Source organism: Phocoena phocoena, chromosome X (assembly GCF_963924675.1).
Source record: "Phocoena phocoena chromosome X, mPhoPho1.1, whole genome shotgun sequence".
NCBI lineage: Eukaryota > Metazoa > Chordata > Mammalia > Artiodactyla > Phocoenidae > Phocoena > Phocoena phocoena.
The window spans coordinates 10,026,197-10,048,350 of NC_089240.1; positions in this window are offsets into that span (position 1 = coordinate 10,026,197).

Consider the following 22,154-nt stretch of genomic DNA (forward strand, 5'->3'; position numbering starts at 1 on the left):
AAAATACCTAGAAACAAATGATAATGAAAACACAACGACCCAAAACCTATGGAATGCAGCAAAAGCAGTTCTAAGAGGGAAGTTTATAGCAATACAGTCCTACCTCAAGAAACAAGAAAAATCTCAAACAACCTAACCTTACACCTAAAGCAATTAGAGAAAGAAGAACAAAAAAAGCCCAAAGTTAGCAGAAGGAAAGAAATCACAAAGATCAGAGCAGAAATAAATGAAAAGAAATGAAGGAAACAATCATAAAGATCGATAAAACTAAAAGCTGGTTCTTTGAGAAGATAAACAAAATTGATAAACCATTAGCCAGACTCATCAAGAAAAAAAGGGAGAAGACTCAAATCAACAGAATTAGAAATAAAAAAGAAGTAACAACTGACACTGCAGAAATACACAGGATCGTGAGAGATTACTACAAGCAACTTTATGCCAATAAAATGGACAACCTGGAAGAAATGGACAAATTCGTAGAAAAATGCAACCTTCTGAGACTGAACCAGGAAGAAATAGAAAATATAAACAGACCAATCACAAGCACTGAAATTGAAACTGTGATTAAAAATCTTCCAACACACCAAAGCCCAGGACCAGATGGCTTCACAGGCGAATTCTGTCAAACATTTAGAGAAGAGCTAACACCTCTCCTTCTCAAACTCTTCCAAAATATAGCAGAGGGAGGAACCCTCCCAAACTCATTCTACAAGGCCACCATCACCCTGATACCAAAACCAGACAAAGATGTCACAAAAAAAACTGTCAGGCCAATATCACTGATGAACATAGATGCAAAAATCCTCAACAAAATACTAGCAAACAGAATCCAACAGCACATTAAAAGGATCATACACCATGATCAAGTGGGGTTTATCCCAGGAATGCAAGGATTCTTCAATATACGCAAATCTATCAATGTGATGCATCATATTAACAAATTGAAGGATGAAAACCATATGATCCTCTCAATAGATGAAGAAAAAGCTTTTGAACAAAATTCAACACCTTTTATTTATGGTAAAAACTCTCCAGAAAGTAGGCATAGAGGAAACTTACCTCCACATAATAAAGACCATATATGAGAAACCCACAGCTAACAACATTCTCAATGGTGAAAAACTGAAACCATTTCCACTACAAGCAGGAAGAAGACAAGGTTGCCCACTTCTAACGCTATTATTTAACATAGTTTTGGAAGTTTTAGCCACAGCAATCAGTGAAGAAAAAGAAATAAAAGGAATACAAATCGGAAAAGAAGTAAAACTCTCATTGTTTGCAGATGACATGATACTATACATAGAGAATCCTAAAGATGCTACCAGAAAACTACTAGAGCTAATCAATGAATTTGGTAAAGTAGCAGGATACAAAATTAATGCACAGAAATCTCTTGCATTCCTGTACACTAATGATGAAAAATCTGAAAGTGAAATTAAGGAAACACTCCCATTTACTATTGCAACAAAAAGAAAATGCCTAGGAATAAACCTACCTAAGGAGACAAAAGACCTGTATGCAGAAAACTATAAGACACTGATGAAAGAAATTAAAGATGATACAAATAGATGGAGAGGTATACCATGTTCTTGGATTGGAACAATCAACATTGTGAAAATGACTCTACTACCCAAAGCAATCTACAGATTCAGTGCAATCCCTATCAAACTACCAATGGCATTTTTCACAGAACTAGAACAAAAAATTTCACAATTTGTATGGAAACACAAAAGACCCCGAATAGCCAAAGCAATCTTGAGAAAGAAAAACGGAGCTGGAGGAATCAGGCTCCCTGACTTCAGACTCTACTACAAAGCTACAGTAATCAAGACAGTATGGTACTGGCACAAAAACCGAAAGATAGATCAATGGAACAGGATAGAAAGCCCAGAGATAAGCCCACGAACATATGGTCACCTTATCTTTGATAAAGGAGGCAAGAATATATAATGGAGAAAAGATAGCCTCTTCAATAAGTGGTGCTGGGAAAACTGGACAGCTACATGTAAACGAATGAAATTAGAACACTCCCTAACACCATTCACAAAAATAAGCTCAAAATGGATTAAATACCTAAATGTAAGGCCAGACACTATCAAACACTTAGAGGAGAACATAGGCAGAACACTCTATGACATAAATCACAGCAAGATCCTTTTTGACCCACCTCCTAGAGTAATGGAAATAAAAACAAAATTAAACCAGCGGGACCTAATGAAACTTAAAAGCTTTTGCACAGCAAAAGAAACCATAAACAAGACGAAAAGGCAGCCCTCAGAATGGGAGAAAACATTTGTGGGCGAAGCAGCTGACAGATGATTTAGTCCCCAGAATGTACAGGCAGCTCATGCAGCTCAATGTTGAAGGAACGGACGACCCAATCCAGGGATGGGCGGAAGACCTGGATGGACATTTCTCCATAGAGGATACACAGATTGCCAACGAACGCCTGAAGGGATGTTCAGCATCGCTGGTCGTTGGAGAGGTGCAGATCAAGGCTGCAGTGGGGTGTCACCTCACAGTGGTCAGACTGGCCATCATCAAAAGGTCTGCAGGTGGTGAATCCTGGAGAGGGTGTTGGTGGTGGGGGGGGGGGCTCTTGCACTGTTGGTGGGAGTGTGGATTGGTGCAGCCACTGTGGGGAACAGTGTGGAGGTTCCTTAGAAAACTAGAAATGGAACTGCCATGCGACCCAGCAGTCCCACTGCCGGGCATGTTCCCTGAGAAAACCAGAGTTCAGAAAGAGTCATGTACCCCAATGTTCATTGCAGCAGTATTTACAATAGCCAGGACATGGAAGCAACCTAAGTATCCATCGACAGATGGAGGGATAAAGAAGATGTGGCACATGTATACAATGGAGTATTACTCAGCCATAAAATGAAATGAAGTTGAGTTATTTGTGGTGAGGTGGATGGACCTGGAGTCTGTCATGCATAGTGAAGTAAGTCAGAAAGAGAAAAACAAATACCGTGTGTTAACACATATATATGGAATCTAAAACAAAGAAAAACGGTTCTGAAGAACTTAGGGGTAGGGCGGGAATAAAGCCGCAGACGTAGAGAATGGACTTGAGGACACGGGGAGGGGGAAGGGTAAGCTGGGACAAAGTGAGAGAGTGGCCTGGACATATATACACTATCAAACGTAAAATAGATAGCTAGTGGGGAGCAGCCGCATAGCACAGGGAAATCAGCTCGGTGCTTTGTGACCACCTAGAGGGGTGGGATAGGGAGGGTGGGAGGGAGACACAAGAGGGAGGGGATACGCACATATACATATACATATAGCTGATTCACTTTGTTATACAGCAGAAACTAACACACCATTGTGAAGCAATTATACTCTAATATAGATGTTAAAAAAAAATCATAAAAACCAAGAGTTTCTAGCTTAGTCCCATAAAATCAGAATTACAGTGTACTTCAAATCAGTATTGCTCTAAATCAGCATAATCCATTCATCACACTAATTATGAGTAATAATTACATAAATAATCAGAATTACAGTGTACTTCAAGTCAGTATTGCTCTAAATCAGTATAATCCATTCATCACACTACCTATGCATAATAATTACTTATTTGGAAGAGTTTCTTGAATAGGCCACAGCCTTGCATCAATGTTTTCTATTCAGTACAATCATGGCATTTGGGATCTTTTTTTTTTTTTAATTCTAAAAATAATATGGACTTAGGATAAAGAAATGACAGTTCACCCGTTTTTAGTCCCATTCCTCAGAGGGATATTAACACTGCCTTATATAAGCATATAGATTATTTTTTTACTGAATTTATATGTAAATGACATCAGTTGATTGACATCAGTTAGTTTCCTCCTCAACAACCTTGTGAATGGAAGCATACCATCTGATATTTCTTTGTTTTCAAATAAATAGCATCACACTGCACATCTGCACTTGCCTTTTATTTAAGCTAATGCTGAACCTTGGGTGTTCTCATGTACGATTACATGCATATTTGCTTTATTTCATGGTTGCACACTATTCCATTGTATGGAGATAGCATTTTTTCATCATTTCCCTCCTGGTGGCTCTTTATGTTGTTTTTTCCTTTGCTGGTATAAACATGTGTTTTTTTTTATATTATTGTTTAGTTGTGCAAATCCTTGAGATTAAAAAAAACGGGATCAACTGGCGTGTATTTTTAAATCCAGTGATCTGTTGCATGTTTCACACTGGCATGAAAGCCAGTGCTAATATTTAGGAAGGGAAGGTACCTGTATCAGGGGAGGTGTCCCTGGAATAGTTTAGAATAGAGCCTTTGCTCTTCTACAGTGTGTGAGCTGATTCACAGACATTTTGCGTTTATAGCACTCGCTGGCAAACGACATGTTATAATTCTACTGGATTTTATTATCCCTATCTTTGATTATGGGAAGCTCTTCACAGACACACTGAACTTTCATTGTGAAGATGGGGCTTGGTGATTTCAGGAACGTAGAGGAGACAAGATAAATGCTAGCGATTGCTATTTCGAAAAGTATCGTGAATTTGCTTATTTGGCATGTAGATATGGAATAATAAGTCTTGTTACTAGTATTACAAATACTCAGGCAAGCCTTTGCCCTAAATTATTATTTTTTTGTTTTTGTTTTTGTTTCTTGCGGTACGCGGGCCTCTCACTGTTGTAGCCTCTCCCGTTGCGGAGCACAGGCTCCGGACGCGCAGGCTCAGTGGCCATGGCTCACGGGCCCAGCCACTCCGCGGCATGTGGGATCTTCCCGGACCGGGGCACGAACCCGTGTCCCCTGCATCGGCAGGCGGACTCTCGACCACTGCGCCACCGGGGAAGCCCTGCCCTAAATTATTGATTATTCCTCAGGACTCAGGCCATTCTAAATGTCCATTGGATGGTCTTTCTGCAATGACACAGAATGTAAGAACTGTTGTTTATAAAATATCGAATTCAACTCTGGATAACTCAAGCAAAAAAGGCATTGATGAAGGACATGGGTAGTTCATTATAATCACCAGAAAATGAGAGGTCAGGTACAGAAAATAAACAGCAACCAACAGTGGGCCTGATGGCCAAGGCCAAGGTCATCCTGTGCTCCGGTTAGGGCCTCACTGCTGACTCCACTACACCTGGACCTCCCCGCACCTTTAGGCTCCCGACTTCACCGCTGCCACCAAGAATCATCTCATGCGTGCCTCCCTCAAGACTCAAAATCCTAGGTGGGACTTTCTGATTGGCTGAGCCTAGGTCACGTGCTCAAGTGCCAGTCACAAGAGGACTCTGGGAGAGGGAATTATATGACACCCTTTGCCTTTCTGCTTGGGAAATCTACCAAGACCCACACAATGGGGAACGGTCCCTCAGTAGAGAGAGAGTTCAAAGTCCCATAGCCAAATAAACAAGTAATGAGAATTGATCACCACTGTGAGTTTTCCAGTTCTGTTTCTGGAATGACATTATAAGGATTTATGATTCTCTTTATTGGTGCCTCCTTAAAAGCAGCAGGTTTGCTCCTTATAACCTTGTCTAACCTCCATCCCTTGGCGTATGTTTTTATTATTCTTAATGATTCCCAGCAATAGCAATGATGCTTCATCGTCACCTAGTGCTTGTGGTTTTCTGAATGTAGGTTCCATGTAGGGTGCCATTTAATTAACTAGCCTCTATGTAGTAGGAATAATTCCTCCCCATGTTTACTTTTTTTGGCATACCTGTTTTTCTTTAAAACCCTCTCCCTATCCAAACACTAACCTGCCATTCCTACTTGCGTCCTCAGCAACATTCAAGAGCTCCATTTTAGTCACTGCAATGAAGACTAGGCTTTTGTCCCTATATTTCAGGACCCTCATTGATCCCACTTTTTCCTGCCCATCAAACCACTGCTCACCAGCTCAAATCATTCATCCAGCCAGAGGGGTCCCTCCTGCCCAATCCAGGGTCCTTATGCATACATTACCCATTGCCCTAAATGGAAATAAGACCCTGCCTTTTGAGTGGAATAAAATACCCATGTTTGTATTATTTTTAATTTTTAGTATTCCAGAAATGTGCAAGTAGCAAATTATTTCCTATATTTTATATTTTGCACATTTCTTCCAGGAACTTTTGTGAAAACTGAAATGGAATAAAAATATTTCAGTGAATTCTGTAAAAACTTACATGCAACCAGCTGTGTGTATTTTGGGAAAGTAGAGAAGCTCTCTGGGTCTCATCTGAAAGGCTAAATGTTGGGCCAGATGATTTCTGATTTTTAATCCAACTGTACTCTTCCATGAATTTTCAAAAGTCCATGAACAGAAGTGGGGGCTGACAGAGGAGGGGGCTTGAAGCAATATTATAGAGTAACACGCCTCCTTTTACTCAGTTTATCTGAAAATGAGAAACATAATTGATATTCGTGGAGTAGCTTGTGGGTAGATGAGTTCGTTGACGCCCCATGAGTTCATTGTAAGCTACTTTAAGACCTTCATATGCATCTCCTGGAGATCTTCCTGCAATAAAAACCATAAGCATGAAAGTCTCAATTCTTGTTCTGGGCGCCCCATGCTTTATTAAAACATTAGTAATTATTATTTTCAGGTGTGAAAATGGCATTGTGTTTAGGCTTTTTAAAAAGTTTTTATCTTTTAGAATAGGATTTCTGAAGCTGAGCACGACTGACATTTGGGGATTATTCTTTGTTGGGGGAGGGGGGAGGCTGTCCTGTGAATCGTAGGATGTTTAGTGGCATCCCTGGCCTCCGCCCACTAGATGCCAGTGGGACCCCTTTCCCAGTTGTGACAACCAAACATGTCTCCAGACATTGCCAAATGTCCCCAGGGTAGGGGGAAAGGCAACTTCACCCCCAACTGGGAGCCACTATTTTAGAGATACATACCGAAATATTTTTGGATATAATACTAGAATGTCTGGTAGGGGGTGGTGGAGGATGTGGCCGTGGATGCGGTAGGATTGGCCAAGGGCTGATGGTTGTTTGGGCTGAGTGATGAGTTCTGGGGCTTCACTGTATTATTTTGACGACTACTCTTTTGTATGTTAGAAATTCTCTAAAAGAAAAGCACACAAAAACATTGTTTTGAGACATCAGTGGCATCAATTTAAAATCCATTAGCCTGCAGAGTGTCTTGCTTTGGAGAGAATATTAAGAGCTGAAGATAGAGGAGGTAGAATATCACTCATACTCTTGACTAACTGGTGTTGACCATTCTGGAGACATAACTGGGTTTTCAGTGGTTACTCTGAGCTCCTTAACCAACCTTGCCAGCGTCGGGCCACCATGACTGTGTGTTCCCTGGTCATCCTGCCAAATTGAAGCCTGGAGCTCCATGACTCATGGAAGACTTCTATCCCCCCGGTGGCCAGCACACTCCTCATGTAGGCCGTCTGCATCAGTGCAGCTGTGTCTCAGCCCTGCCGCCTTAAGGGCTGTTGCTTAGAGACAGGTTTCCCTTATTAATAAGTCTCACGGGCATGGCCATACCAAGTGAGAAAGAGGCAGGGGAAGGTTTAGCCTGGCTGGAAATAGAGGAGTATCAGCAGGGATCCAATTAATAATGCATAATTACCATTAGGCCTGAGATTTTTTTTTCAGCCTGGGAAACGTAACTGGAACTTTGCTTGAGACCAGGCAGAGCAGCTTCCAGAACCCTTATTTTGAGGCTGAGAATTGGGGTGATCCAGAACAGAGCATCCTTTGGGGATGACGATGTAGGGCAGGTGGTAGAGATGAGTTTGGGCAGACGAGCAGTAGAATATCAAAGTGATTCTTTTTCATATTTAAGGGAAATAATCAGTGATGTCTAGAGAAACTGGCAATTCATAATTCTCACCTGCAGAGAAAAAAATGCAGCTATAACTGATTTAGTAGGGTCCAGGGCTACTTCCAATCTTGAAGACAGTAGAAGGTGGAGCTAAGAGATGTAATTCCACCCTTTGGGAGGCATGCTAACCTTAGTAAGGCAGGTTACTGAACCCCACTACACCTCCGTTTCCTCATCTGTAAATCCAGGACAATAATTGTGCTCATCTCAGAATTGTTGTGAGGATTACATGAGTTAGTACACTAAAGGGTTTAGGATGGTGCCTGGCACAGAGCTGAAATAGGCGATGTTGACTTTCAGCTACCACTAGCCTTTTCTGGCCAGACAGAGCACATGTCATCTAGGCCAGACAATTTGAGAGTCTGGGAGAAAAGACCCCGTCCATAAAATGCAGTGATCATTAAGGGTCATTCCTTTGGATTAACAAATTTCTTGCTTTTCCCATTTTGGGGAGGGTTAGCATGTAGTGCGGGTGGATGTTTACTAAATTCTGTTTCCGTGACAGCAGAGCAGTTCTCAGGGGATGGGAATCTGGATGAGGTGAAGTAAGTAAGGGGGAATCTGGGTTATGGGGCTCCTGGAGGGACTGAGATTTATAAGACGGAGGCCAGGGATGCTGGGAGATGGGTGAGGGGTCCCCAGTATGCTGTCTAAAAATGATTTCTGAGCTAAGAACCTCCTGACTTAAAGTAACTGTGCTAAATTGAATGTACCCCATATCAAAAGGATCAAGCTATCCATTCGGGTGCTATTTGTGCTCTTCATGTATTAAAGACTCACAAAAACTTTGTCCCTTTGAGATACTTGTGTGTGTGTGTGTTTAAACACCATTTCCCAGATGGCATGCAGACCCTTTCCGGTGTCATTTCAAATCTGGGAGTGAATCTTAGTAGCTATCTCTGTTGCCAGAATTTTATTATTAAATGAGGTTACAAGAAATTCGAATACTCCATATTTGCGTGCTCTTTATTCTGCCTTTGATGTTTTTCTTTTCAGCCAGCAAATTTTTCTGGCTTTTGTCTAAATACTGCTCCAAGTCAGAACGAGGACTCCTCACCTCCTTCCAAGGGTGACCCAAGCGTTGTCTGATTTTGTTTGCTTGCTCTCTGCACTCCATTCCCAGGGTCTTCCTCAGACCTCTCCCATCAGAAAAATCCCCAGAGTATGAATTCAAATTGCTCTTCCCTGGCTGAACCCCACATCTTCCGAATTTGAATTTCTGAGTGGGGTTCAGGAAACTGTATTTCTACCAAACCTCCCAAGGGATTCCGAGAGTACTGATGTTTGGGAACTGTGGCCTTATACCTTCAACCCAGAGTCTGCTCACCTCCCCCCAGCACATTCCTCGGCATTCTTATCTTCTGTCTTATCCACGCAGGGAGCTCCCTTCCCAGACATGTATCATCAAGTTTGCTTTCCTAGGAAGGTAGGCTCTTGATATGAGCTTTGTGGTGAGAAGGAGAGAAAACAGCTTTTATCTAAAGTTCAGAGTTTCTATCTTGAGCCTCAGACAGAAAATGTAAACAGGATGAGTCATCCAAGGAAAAGTTGAAAAGGTCTGCTAGCCTGAGCTGATAGAGAGACAGCCTTGTGAGTCTGACTATGTGAAACCATGCTCTTGGGTCAATAAAGACTGACAGAATGAAACCGATGATTTACTGATAGGGATGTGGTGAGACTGGCACTTTGATTATCTACCTGTGGACACTGTCTGACCCTGAGATTCCACTCATTACGGTAAAATAGCCTGTGTATCCTTCAAGCTGAATGGGGCTTGGCCCTGACTCAGACCTCATTGCTCTTGTGTCATGCATAATTCCAAGAAGATGGATTATCAGATTGCTTAAGCCTCTGGAAATGGCAAGCTCTTGATTAAAAGCAACTTGGAAGAACAAGGGGAGTAAGCAGACGCGGGTACTTTGGCAAGAGGCAAAATTGACAGACTTTAGAATTCTGGAAAATTTGGTTATGTGGGGCTCATCATTCCATGATTATCATATATGTTAGGTGGGAATACAATGATACTTGTAAAAATTGAGTACTCCCAACTTGAAGACTTTACCTTAAGAATCTTCCAGTACTTGAAAAAAAGGTGGGCCATTGGTGATCGCACATAACGTTGCCTACTCAGTGATGGAGAAATAGGAATAAGGAGGCCTTATACAGGTCATGGAATTGAGTCAGTAATGATCCAGGGGCTGGGACTAGGTCCCAAACAGGTCTCCCCAAATTTATACATTTTGTTTCATTAAAAAAAAAAAAAATGACAGCCTAAAAAGTGCTATTGATCCTCTCTTCCATTTGATTGTCCTAAATTTCTTTTAGCCTTGGCTGATTACCAAAGCATCACATTAGCAAAATGCTCCCTGTGAGTGTACGGATGTTTAAGCTGGAAATACAATACTCAAGTGATTAGAATCAGTGTTCTCCATACAAGAATAAGTGATAGCTCAGGTGTTTCTCTGCATCCAGGGAATCAAGTTCTGGCGTCCTTCTGTAAATATTAGCTAATTTCAGACATTTCCAATAGTACCATTACAAAATACGGGAGGTAACAGTCCAATTCTAAAATAAAATTGAATAGTATTAAGCCTAATTGTGTAACCCTTATATATCAGGTTATGTTAAAAGAAAAAACTTAGTGTTTGTGGTTATCTGAGGAAATGAACTAAATAAGTAAGGCAATAACATTGTGTTAGATCCAGGAGTGCCTCCCTTTGATTTTTGTCACAGAAAATATACAAGGCGGGAAATGTACAAGGAGGGGAAATATACAAAGAAGGAAACATGTAGACTCACCTTGGGCAACATTCTAACCTGCCCAGGTCCCAATCGCTCCATTGATAAACTGGGAATATTATTGCTTATGGAACACAGCTCTCCCAAAATTAATGATGTTGACGAATGACCCTCAAACTCCAAACGTGGTTTCTGAGATGATCGATAACAGTTGAATGGAGGACTGGGGTCTTAGATCAGGAAGAAACTTCGGTTATGCAGTGCTGTTCTCATCCGTTAGGTGAAGGACGGGGATCAGAGAGGTGAAGTGTCTTCACCGCCTCTTTTCATGTACTTTCTGTGGTGCATAATAATGGTCAGGTTGTGTTCCTCTCAGTTCTGGGAGTTCCTGCAAAGCAAGAGGTGTATCTTAATCATCTTGATGACCCTCAGTCCTAGCAGAGTGCCAAGAACACAGCAGATGTTTGCTGTTTATGAAATAAGTTGCTAAAGCAAGTCATAAAAGGAGTGTCCCTGGTAACCAGACTCCCAGGCAGCCCTTCTTTCATTAAATCTCAGCTTTGTAAACGTTCTTGACAAATATGTCAGTTCAGAACATTCTGGACTCACTGAGGGATTTGTCTCAGCAGCATCTCTTGTTGAAGCAAGATGTCTCAGTTCCTTTTATGAAGGTCCTGGCCAGGTCTGCACACATGTGATCTGTTTCATTGGGCTCTTTCTCCCTGCTGTGGGTCCCTTGAGGACGCTGACCTTGAATTAGTCATCTTTATGTCACTGGAGGCTAGCACGGTGCCCAGGGCCCACTAGTGCTTCTGCAAGTGCACGTTAATGTTTTCTAACGCTTCCTGAACACTGACCAGGCACCATGCACCTTTCCAAAGCACTTTCCCTGATGAACCCTTTAATCCTTGCAGCGGCATTGTTACTGTTATTTCAGCTTTACAGATGGAGAAACAGGCACAGAGAAGTTTGGAACCTAATCCAAGGTCACACAGCTAGCCATTAGAGGAGCCAGGATTGGAACCAAAGGAATCTGGCTCCAGGGCTGACCATACTAGCAATTCCCCAAGTTTTGGTCCCAGCCCCCCTTTGTACTCTTACAATTTATCAAGGACCTCAAAGAGCCCCTCTTTATGTGGGCCAAATCTCTCCAAATTGACCATAGTAGAAATTAAACCTGAGAAATTTTAAAATATTTATTTATTAATATATGTTTAAATATAAGAATAAGCTCATTGTGTGTTAACGTGACGTGTTCTTATTTTTAAAAAATCAGCTCAATTTTCCTAAACACAAAAGCATGTAATGAGAAGAGTGGCCATGTTTTACATTGTTGCAAATCTCTTTCATGACTGACTTCACAGCAGATGCTGCGTTCGCTCATCATCAGCTCTGCGTTCAGTCTGTTGACATACACCGTGGAGCCTCTGGGAAACTCCGCTGTTCCCTTGGAAGAGATTGAGAGAGTAAGGCACACGGTACCTTGGGTTTCAGCCATCCCCAGGGCTCCCCCTGGGTATAGTTGGGACTGTAGGTCACTTCCTTTCTGCGTGAGCCCTGGCATGTGTTGAGTCACAAAGATGAGCCTCTGCTGTCCGGGAGGCCTTCATGCTGCAGAGGTGAGCAACGATGCGTCCTCCTCTAACCTGGCACAGACCATAAAACCAGTCTGTGTGCTTTCCTGCCTCTGTGCCTGTGTTCTTGCTGTGCCCTCTTCCCAGCATGCTTTTTTCCTTCAGGCAGCTTTCTGGAGGCCCAGGCTGGACCAAGTGCCCCCATCTTCTGGGCTCATAGCTCCCCAAATAGAGCTCCATGGTGACCATCACCATATTACATCACATCTCTCTACCCCTGACTGAGCGCTCTCCAAGAGCAGGGATTTAGAATTTTGTCCTCTTCCCATTTCCAGCGTTGAGGGCAGAGTTGCAGAGCAAAGTGCTAGGGAACATGGGGATGAAGGAGAAAAATTTGACCTGAAGGTCGAGGGAAAGTTCCTGGAGAAAGGGGATTGGACCTGGTCTGGAGGCAGCCGGGAGGGAAGGGCAATCCCGTGATTTGGGTAAGTCGGAGCCTGGGCAGGGGCATCTCCTGGAGAAAGAGTGAAGTGATAGATGTGGTCGGAGGGTCTGTGGAAAAGGCGCTGGTGGAAGACAAAGCTGGGAAGGCGGGAGAGGGCACAGTGTCACCTGTGTACAGAAGTCGCAGCTCCTTGGGTGAAAGGAGCTCATCTGATCTCGCCCCCTGTGAGTTCCAGAACAATTGGACGGTCAGTAATACTGATGCAGGCTCAGGGCAGGGAATGAATACTCAGACCTTTTAGAGGAGATGAAACTGCTTTTGCTGAGCCGCAGCCAACAGACATCACATTTGGGAGCCTTTTGGCCCCGGACTGGCTGTCAGACTGGTTGTATCAGAGCAAGGTCTCATGTAAAAGATGCTCACAACCACTGGGTGGGTGAGTCTATATTTATTCTCAAGGATGTAGGCCATAGTCCTCGTACAAACATGAGAGAAGCTACATGACCAGGAATCAGAGTACTTAAGGCAGGGATTTATTTTTAGGTGACAGCAAGAAATACATTTTTCCTCTTGTGTTTCAGCTGCCATTGTGGCTAGTTTTTATTACTTTGGAGAGAGGCAAAGCCAAAATTTTCTTGTAGACATTATTTCCCAGCAAGTGTCATGTCTTCAAATGCATGGAAACATCTTCCCCTTGATCTATTTATTGCAGACATTCAACGTGGCACCAGTTAATAAATTATTATTACGAACTTAACACCGTTGAAAACCTACTACTATTACTATTAAAATGGTGCTCATTGAAGAATTTGCAAGTACAGAAAAACAAAATGAAGCTGGAAAATATCCCCTCACTTATAATGGCAAACACCAAGATTCTGATCCCTCTCTGGTGGTCTCCCAAGATGTCTGCCATCAGTTCCTTCTCTCCGTGTATGCACATGCTCTTCTGCCTTTCAGGAGGTGGGGTCTATCTCCCCTGGAATCTGGGCTGATGTCCTGCATCGCTCTGAGCACCAGAAGTCTAAAAAGGTACTGCTGTGCTCAGACTGCAAGAGGCCTAGCAACTTTCACTTTCCCTCTAGAAACTAGCTGCCATGTAAAAAGTCTGAGTATGTAGAGACTCCATGCTGTGAGGAAGCCCAAGCTAGTAATGTGGAAAGGCCACACAGAGGAGGTCCAAGGTGTCTGACATGTGAGGAAAGCCTTCTCGGACCTTCCAGCCTAGCCTAGCCTAGCCACCAGTTCAGTGCAGTTGAATTTGTGACCTCAGCTGATGTCACATGGAACGGAAAACCACCCAAGACCAGCCTACCCACAGAATCATGAGAAATAATAAATAATTATTGCTGTATGACACTAAATTTTGCTGAGCTTGTTTTTAGGAAACAAGCAATAGCACCTTTATATCTTAGAATGTTTCCTTAGTATCTTTTTTCAAAGCGTTTTTAGTAGAGTCACACTCACACGATGAATACAATTGGTTTTTAGCACTTTTCACTTCACATTGTAGAGCATGAATTTTGTCAAAATGCTATGACTGCGTTTAATAACTATATTTGATTGTGGGGAAGTATTATCATCTGGGCCAATCAGATCCCCCCTCCTAGGAAGGTAGAACTGGGACAAAGTGATTCTGGTCAATGTTTGTGACTAGGGTAGCCACATTTGGATACTGTACAAACAGAAAGAGAAAGTCAGTTTTAGAGACAAAGAAGGAAGAAGCAGGCACAGGGAGAGAAGAGAAAAAGGAGACACTGCAGCCCACAGGGAGTGTCCCCAGAATCTGTTGGTATTCTAGTTCTAGCCCTTGTGTGCCGCGCTCTGTGTTCCATGATATTCTTGAACATTTGTTTCTGATAAATTCTTCATTTACTTTTAAACTACTTTGAGAGACTTTGGTTCCCTACCAAATGACTTTTGAATGAGGCTGATGGTTTCAGAAGAAATGCAAAAGGGAATATCATCTGGGAGAGGCAGGGAGACCTTCTTTTCTGGAAGATGCAGTTGCCTTTGCAGGCTTCAGTTTCCTGATGATGAGTCAGCTTTACAACCTGGAATTGAGTAATTCACAGACAGCTTGTGCAGAGTAATTCTAGTGATGGATGTACAGTTTATCTATAGATGTCCACTGTTAAGATCCACTTCTGGTGCTGAATTCTGACTCAAAAAGGAGTAGAAGCTATATTAGTCTGTTTGAGCTACCATAACCAATACTTGTTTCAACCTGAAAAACAGAAAGGTGTTTCTCACAGTTCTAGAGGATGGGAGGTCCAACATCAAGGTGCCAGTCAGTTTGGTTCCTGGTGAGATCCCTTCTCACTCTCCTCAAATTTGGGGGGGATGGGAGAGATCTCTCTTCTTCTCCTTATAAGGCTACCAATGCTACTGGATTAGGGCCCCACCCTTTAGACCTCATTTAACCTTAATTTCTTCCTAAAAGCCCTATCTCCAAATACAGTCACATTGGGAGTTAGGACTTCAACATACGAATTTTGGGGGAACATAATTCAGTCCATAGCAGAGGCCAAAAACCATATGTGTCCCTGAGAGAATAGTACCAACTTACCCACTTGTAGAATGGGGACATTAATAATTGTCACCTCTGTCTGAATGCATAAAGCAAAACTGTCCAAAAGGAAAAAAAAATTGTCGCCTTAGTACACTGAAGCTATGACAAAGATTATTGCTTCAGTTTTCCAAAATCAGTTATGGTTTGTGAAATTCAGGACATCTGAACATTGTGTGTGTGTACATATATATCCATAATTAATATGGTATTTCTAGGGTAAGCGCCCAGAAACTATTTTATATAAGCATGCACAGATGTACCTCACATGTTAAAGATAGTTAATTTATTTGTAGGCAATTTTCTTCTTTTTTAAAAACTTTATTTTATTCTTGGCTGCGTCAGGTCTTAGTTGTGGCATGTGGGATCTTCATTGCAACATGCGGGATCTTTCCTTGTGGTGTGCGGACTTTCTCTAGATGAGGTGCGCAGGCTCAGTAGTTGTGGCACATGGGCTGAGTTGCCCTGCAGCATGTGGGATGTTAGTTCCCCAACCAGGGATTGAACCCGTGTCCTCTACATTGGAAGGCGGTTTCTTTACCACTGGACCACCAGGGAAGTCCCGGCAATTTTCTTCCTGAATAAATTACTTGATGATTGTTTTCTTCCATGAAAGACCATGAAGAATGTTCCAGATTTACTCTCTAGTGTTTTAGATGTTCAGCAACCTTGCCAATGTGTGGTCTTAAACATGCCGCATCGAGCCGGAGATCTGTTAGAACCATTGTCTATAGCTGCCGTTTTCTATACAGTATACACATGTGGCTATTAAGAAACTGAAATGTGTCAAATCCAAGTTCAGATATTCCGTAAGTGTAACATACATACCTAACTGAAGATTTAGTACGAAAAAGAATATAAAACGTCTAGGAATTTTTATGTTGATTTCATGTTGAAATGATAATATTTTAGATATATTGAGTTAAAGAAAATGTAGTGTATTAATGTCACCTGTTTCTTTATACTTTTAAAAAATGTGGCTCCTGGGGCTTCCCTGGTAGCGCAGTGGTTGAGAGTCCGCCTGCCGATGCAGGGGACGCAAGTTCGTGCCCCGGTCCGGGAGGATCCCACATGCCGTGGAGCGGCTGGGCCCGTGAGCCATGGCCGCTGAGCCTGCGCGTCCGGCTGCGCAACGGGAGAGGCCACAACAGTGAGAGGCCCGCGAACCGCAAAAAAAAAAAAAAAAAAAAAGTGGCTCCTGGAAAATTTTAATTATATATATGGTTCGCTTTTGTGGCTCACGTTATATTTCCAGTGGAGAGCACTACTCTACAGAGTTGAATTCAGCCTTTTGTGAGTTTAATCAGCTGGTAACTTTAAAGCCCTACCGTGTTTCTCCTCAGGGGCTCTAAGAACTAGAGCAAGAATGGAAGAGCTGGGGTGCGTTCTTTGATGCCTTCCTTGGTGCCTCTCTCAGCTCCTGGACACTATTTGCTGTTCTTAAGCATCTCAGCAATGCCCTTCCCAAGACATCTCCCTGAGCTCTGCGGCTGCTCATTATTCTTTTTCATCTCCCCCAAACTAACACCCCCTCAGCCTAGGGATCTCACACAGTTAAGCAGAATGGGGGCTTTCAAAACTTTCCCACAAGAGTGTAAAAGACAGTCTCTCCATTACCCCGTTAGAGGTGAGATCATGAAGCGCTCCAGTGGGATAACTTCTGGCAAAGTGTCTCAGTAAAAAGATGTATTTCCACAAGTCAGGAGGGAGGTATTTGGGAGTAATGTATTGAAACCAAGCTTCGGCGATGCACAGCTATTCTGTAAATAGATTAACCTTCTCTCTGCTGAAGGCAGAGTTGGGAGTCTTCCAATCAATATTATATGGCTCAAACTGACGTCCCCTAAAATAATCTCTACCTGTTTCCGTATCAGCCCCTCCACCCCTGGCCCCATATCCTCTTCCACTATTAAAAATCTTTAAAATTCAGAAGGAGCTGTTACTGACCCAGTCACTTCTGTTGCACAACCATCCATCCATTTTTAGCTGTGCTCCATTATTGATGGCTTGCTCTCCTTTGGAGGGATGTGTTTCTCATCCGCTCATTGTGTATTTATATACGAGCCCATCCCCAAAGTTCTTGAAGTTGCGAGGTACCTTTCGTAGGTATACAAACGGGCTCTCCCCGCTGTTGTTCTGTCAAACTTGGGCTTCTCCTGAAGGAAAATAATTCCACGAGCACATCAATCCTGCCGCGAACAAATAGCAGCGCAGGCCCTTTCTGGATCTTTCAAGTAGATTCAGATAGGGAAGTGGGCTTTTCAAAAAAAGTCCCCCTCAATTAACCCTTAGTCTATAAAAATTAGCTGAGACTAAAAGAGAGTTTTAAAGTAATTTCCCCAGCTACAGCATTATATTTCAGGGAGTTTATGAGGATAAGTAGATCTTTATTGGGAATCACCATTATTAACATGGTCATTAGCTTTCACATTCTTAAATACCCCATTTCAAGGACAATTACGTTGAACTCCATACTCATCAGAAAATAATTGCAGAAAAATGTGCCGTACGTGCCAATTTCTTTTTGGAGGCATCAGCATTATAAAAGGTGGAAATCAAAAGTAACATTTCTTTTTTTATGTAGTATTTGAAAATCGTGCCATGCAGGTTGGCAGGACTAGGTCTTAGATTGGCTTGTTTATGTCTAATGTTATTTGAGTATCAAATTATCCAACTTTTCTACTATTCGTTTAATCTATTCCTTGTAAATGGATACATGCTTCTTGCTGCCGTATATATATATATATATATATATATATATATATATATATATATATATATATATGGTAATTGGTGGCTTACTGTTGGAAGCCTCAACCCGTTAAAATAGGATGATCTGTAGATGGGTGCTAGTGGACACACCCTAAGGTGACCTCCAATGAGTGATATTCTTATATAATCCTCTCCCCTTGAGTGCCAGGGAAAACTGTGATCCGCTTCCAGCCAATAAGATATGGTAAAGGTGATGGGATGGCACTCACTCTCTTTTTTTTACTTGGCATGTACTTGATTTACAATATTGTGTTAGTGTCAGGTGTACAGCAAAGTGATTCGGTTATACGTATATACCTATCTTGTGTTTTTTTTATTCTTTTCCATTATAGGTTATTACAAGATATTGAATATTGTTCCCTGTGCTATGTGCTATATAGTAAATCCTTACTGTTTATCTGTTTTATATATGATAGTGTGCATATGTTAATCCCAAACTCCTAATTTATCCCTCCCCCCCCTTTCCCGTTTGATAACTGTAAGTTTGTTTTCTATGTCTGTGGGTCTATTTCTGTTTTGTAAACAGTTCATTTGTATCATTTTTTTAGATTCCACATGTAAGTGATATGACATGATATTTGTCTTTCTCCATCTGACTTACTTCACTTAGTGTGATCACCTCTAGGTCCATCCATGTTGCTACAAATGGCATTATTTCATTCTTCTTTATGCCTGAGTAGTATTCCATTGTATATATGTACCATATCTTCTTTATCCATTCATCTGTTGATGGCCATTTAGGCTGCTTCCATGTCCTGGCTATTTTAAATAGTGCTGCTGTGAACGTTGGGGTGCGTGTGTCTTTTCAAATTAGGGTTTTCATCTTTTCCGGATATATGGGGATGGCACTCTCTTGATTACATTGCCTGAGACTCTGTGTTAGGGGACTGAAGTGAGAGACTCTCCCTTGCTGGTCTTGAAGAAGTAAGCTGCCATGTTGGGAGAGGGTCTGTGTGAAGGCCATGTGGCGAGGAACTGTGGGCAACCTCTAGGGGCTGAGAGCAGCCCCTGGCTGACAACTAGGAGGAGGAAAACAGCGATCCCAATCCTACAGCTTCAAGGAACCAAACTCTGACTGAAGGCCAGCTGTCACCTTTATTGCAGCCTTGTGAGACCCTAAGCCCAGAGCCCAGTCATGCTGAGCCCAGGTTCCTGACCCAAGAAAACTGTGAGCTAATAAGTGGGTGTTATTTTGAGCCGGTAAAGTTGTGATAGTTTGTCATACAGTATAGAAAACAAATGCAGTGGGTTTTCCATTAATTTCTATGACACAGTATTTATAAATTTATTTTTAAACCAATTATTCTCAAACTCTCTGTGAAGAACCAGTGTTTTAATCTCCATTCTATCTACGGAAAAATACTTTCATAAAATGAAATAAAAATGAATGACTAGAAAAATTAAATCAAAAGACATACAAAATACCAGCCCACAGAGCAATACTTTCCTAAAGTGAAATAAAAATGATTTACAAACATTCAATAAAAGGACATACAAAATGCAAGCCTAAGAGTTTCATTATTAGATTTAATAGACATATAATTTCTCTGCCAAATTAGTATAAAAGTTTCTCAACATCTACTCTCAATTTACATATCTAATTAAGGAGAGTAATAAATAATCCACAGACCAACACCAGTCTATGACTCATGCATTTGAATGAGAACAAATCAACTTATAAAAATAGCTGGCGTTTGTGGAGGGCTTACTAGGCCCTGGACACTGTGAACAGTCCTTTTCACGAATTTCCTTCTATTCATGTTCCTCATGACTCTATGAACTTTACAGAGTCCTACGTGTGAACAAATTAGGATTCGTGGGGTGAAGTAACTTGCTCAAATTGGTCACACAGCTGGTAGATACAGAAAGCTGTGACCCAAACCCAGACATCTTCACTGAACAGCATATGATCCTGCAGAGTTCCTGTATCATTCATAATAATGGAGATAATGTCATCCTCAAGTTGTCAGAAATATGAGCTATCATTAACTTCACCCCAGTCAAGTATCCTCCAAAGTCCCCGATAGGGAATTTTGCGCTCAGATTCCCTAAAGATGAGACCAAACATTGGTGCTAACATGAGCTCTAGAGAGATGAGACGTGGTGATTTCTAGGAGGAAATGAACCATGCTTCTGTTGGTCTCTATTCTCAAAACCTGGTGGTTCTTAGTAGCAGAATCAGAGGTGTGAAAGAGGGGAAAGTGTGTGTACTTGGGTGATTTATGCTCTGTCTACACTCTGCGACGCCTTTCACTTCCTTCACCGAGGTCTGTCGGAGGCTTAAGGGTAACAGTTCCCATCAGAATCACTGGGGGGATTTTTATGACTACTGATGCGTCGGCCCTGCCCCAAGGGATTCCTAGTCTACTGGTCTGGAAGAGCCCGGGCAATCAAGAGTATTTTCAAAGCTTCTCCATTGATTCTAAAGTGTAGCCAAGGTTGAAATTGGATTCTTAAGGAAGGTAAGCATGGGAGGAAGTGCAGCTGGGTCCTTTCTGCTCCACTGCTGCTGATGCCCTGTTGCCCAGGGCTGTGTGAAAGCCAGAAACAGCTTTCTGTCCGTGGAGCTAATCTATGGGGAATGCCCAGTTAGGATTAGGGTGGCTCAAGTTCCCCATTTCATTTGAAGCTCAGGAAATCTTCCACCAGCAGCTTAGCCTCTGTCAGTTCAGGCCTTCATTAGCTTAGGTCTCATCTGTTTTTCAAAATCACATTCACTTGGTTTTAGTGTTTGTTGGTTATCATTTATGGCAAAATTAGCATTTCATTGCTCTTCAGCCCTCATTCATGATTTTTACCTACAATGTAGGAAATACTTCTGTCATGTTAGGCCTTCCTAGGAATTCTAGTATTTTTACATTTTACATTTATTCAGCTTCGAGTGACCCGAATTACAAATCATTGAGAGGTTGCTTTTGAGAATTTTATGTGGGTTCCCCCCACCCATATTAGATAGGACACAATAGCAGAGCTACAGCATGTCTGGTGGAATCCAGTCTTGTGAGAAGTTCCTGAAAAAGAGAGTTTCCCAGCCCCTCATGACTCAAGGTGTGGTCTTCCATGAGCTGAAACACCCACATCTCCTGGGAGTCTCTCAGAGATACAGAGGCTCGGGCCTCACCCCAGATCTAAATGCAGAATCAGAATCTTGTCCACCTTGTCAACTTGCAAGTAGAGGCAAATCAGACCATTCACAGTTCTTGGTAATCATATGGGATCAACTTGATAGATTTTTACATACTGTACATAACCATGGAACCAGTTACCAGATCAGGAAAGATTATATCAGCACCCAGAACGCCTTCTCGTGACCGTTTCCCATCACTACTCTCCTCAGCTCAGGTGAACTACCAGTGACTCCATGTATATGCAGTGAGCTGTTTTCTAAACCAAGATGATTTAAGCTGACATTTACTAGCACTTAGTATGAGTCAGGCACTCTCCTAATCACTTTACATGTAGGAAATAATTTAATCTTCACAGCAACCCTCTCTGATGAGAACCATTATACTCATTTTACAGGTGATAAATAAGCACAGAGAGGCTAAGTGATTTGTCAGAGGTCACACAGCTAGAACTTGAACCCAGGTAATCTGACCTCAGAGCTAACTCTTAACTCTGTCACCACACTGGACCCTGCGCTCTGAAACTGGCATAGGAGTTCTGCAACAGGAATCATTCTGGGAGGTCTGGGTATGTGTGGTTTTATAAACACAGCAGGCCCAAGTATAAATACGCTGTGTTCAAAGAATTTGTTCATAACCAATCGTCTTTGTTGTATGGTAGGAAAAATACTGAATTTAGCATCTGAAAAATCTAGATTCCATTCCCACCTCTTATCTAGCAGCTCTGTGACTTTGGACAAGTCACTTAATGTCTTTGGCCTTCAATTTCCTCATTTATAAAATAATGGAGTTGGCCCAGATGAGCATGCAAGCTTCTTCTAACTTTACAATTCTGTATTTTTATATTCAATATATATTCTCCATAGGATTAATGTTATTAATTCCAAGGCTAGCAGCATAATATTTATTTCAAGTAAAATGAACCTGAAAATTATAAATATACTTATAGTAATATACAGAATATTATCCCCATGAATTAGAACTTGACTTTATCACTTGTGACTTGGGCAAATCATTTACAGGTGTGAGGCCTGCCGGTAAAATGAAAACTTTAAATACTTGTTCTGAGGGAGATCATGAACTCCAATCAGAGGTCTATTTAACTCGACATATCTATCATCTATATAGCTCTG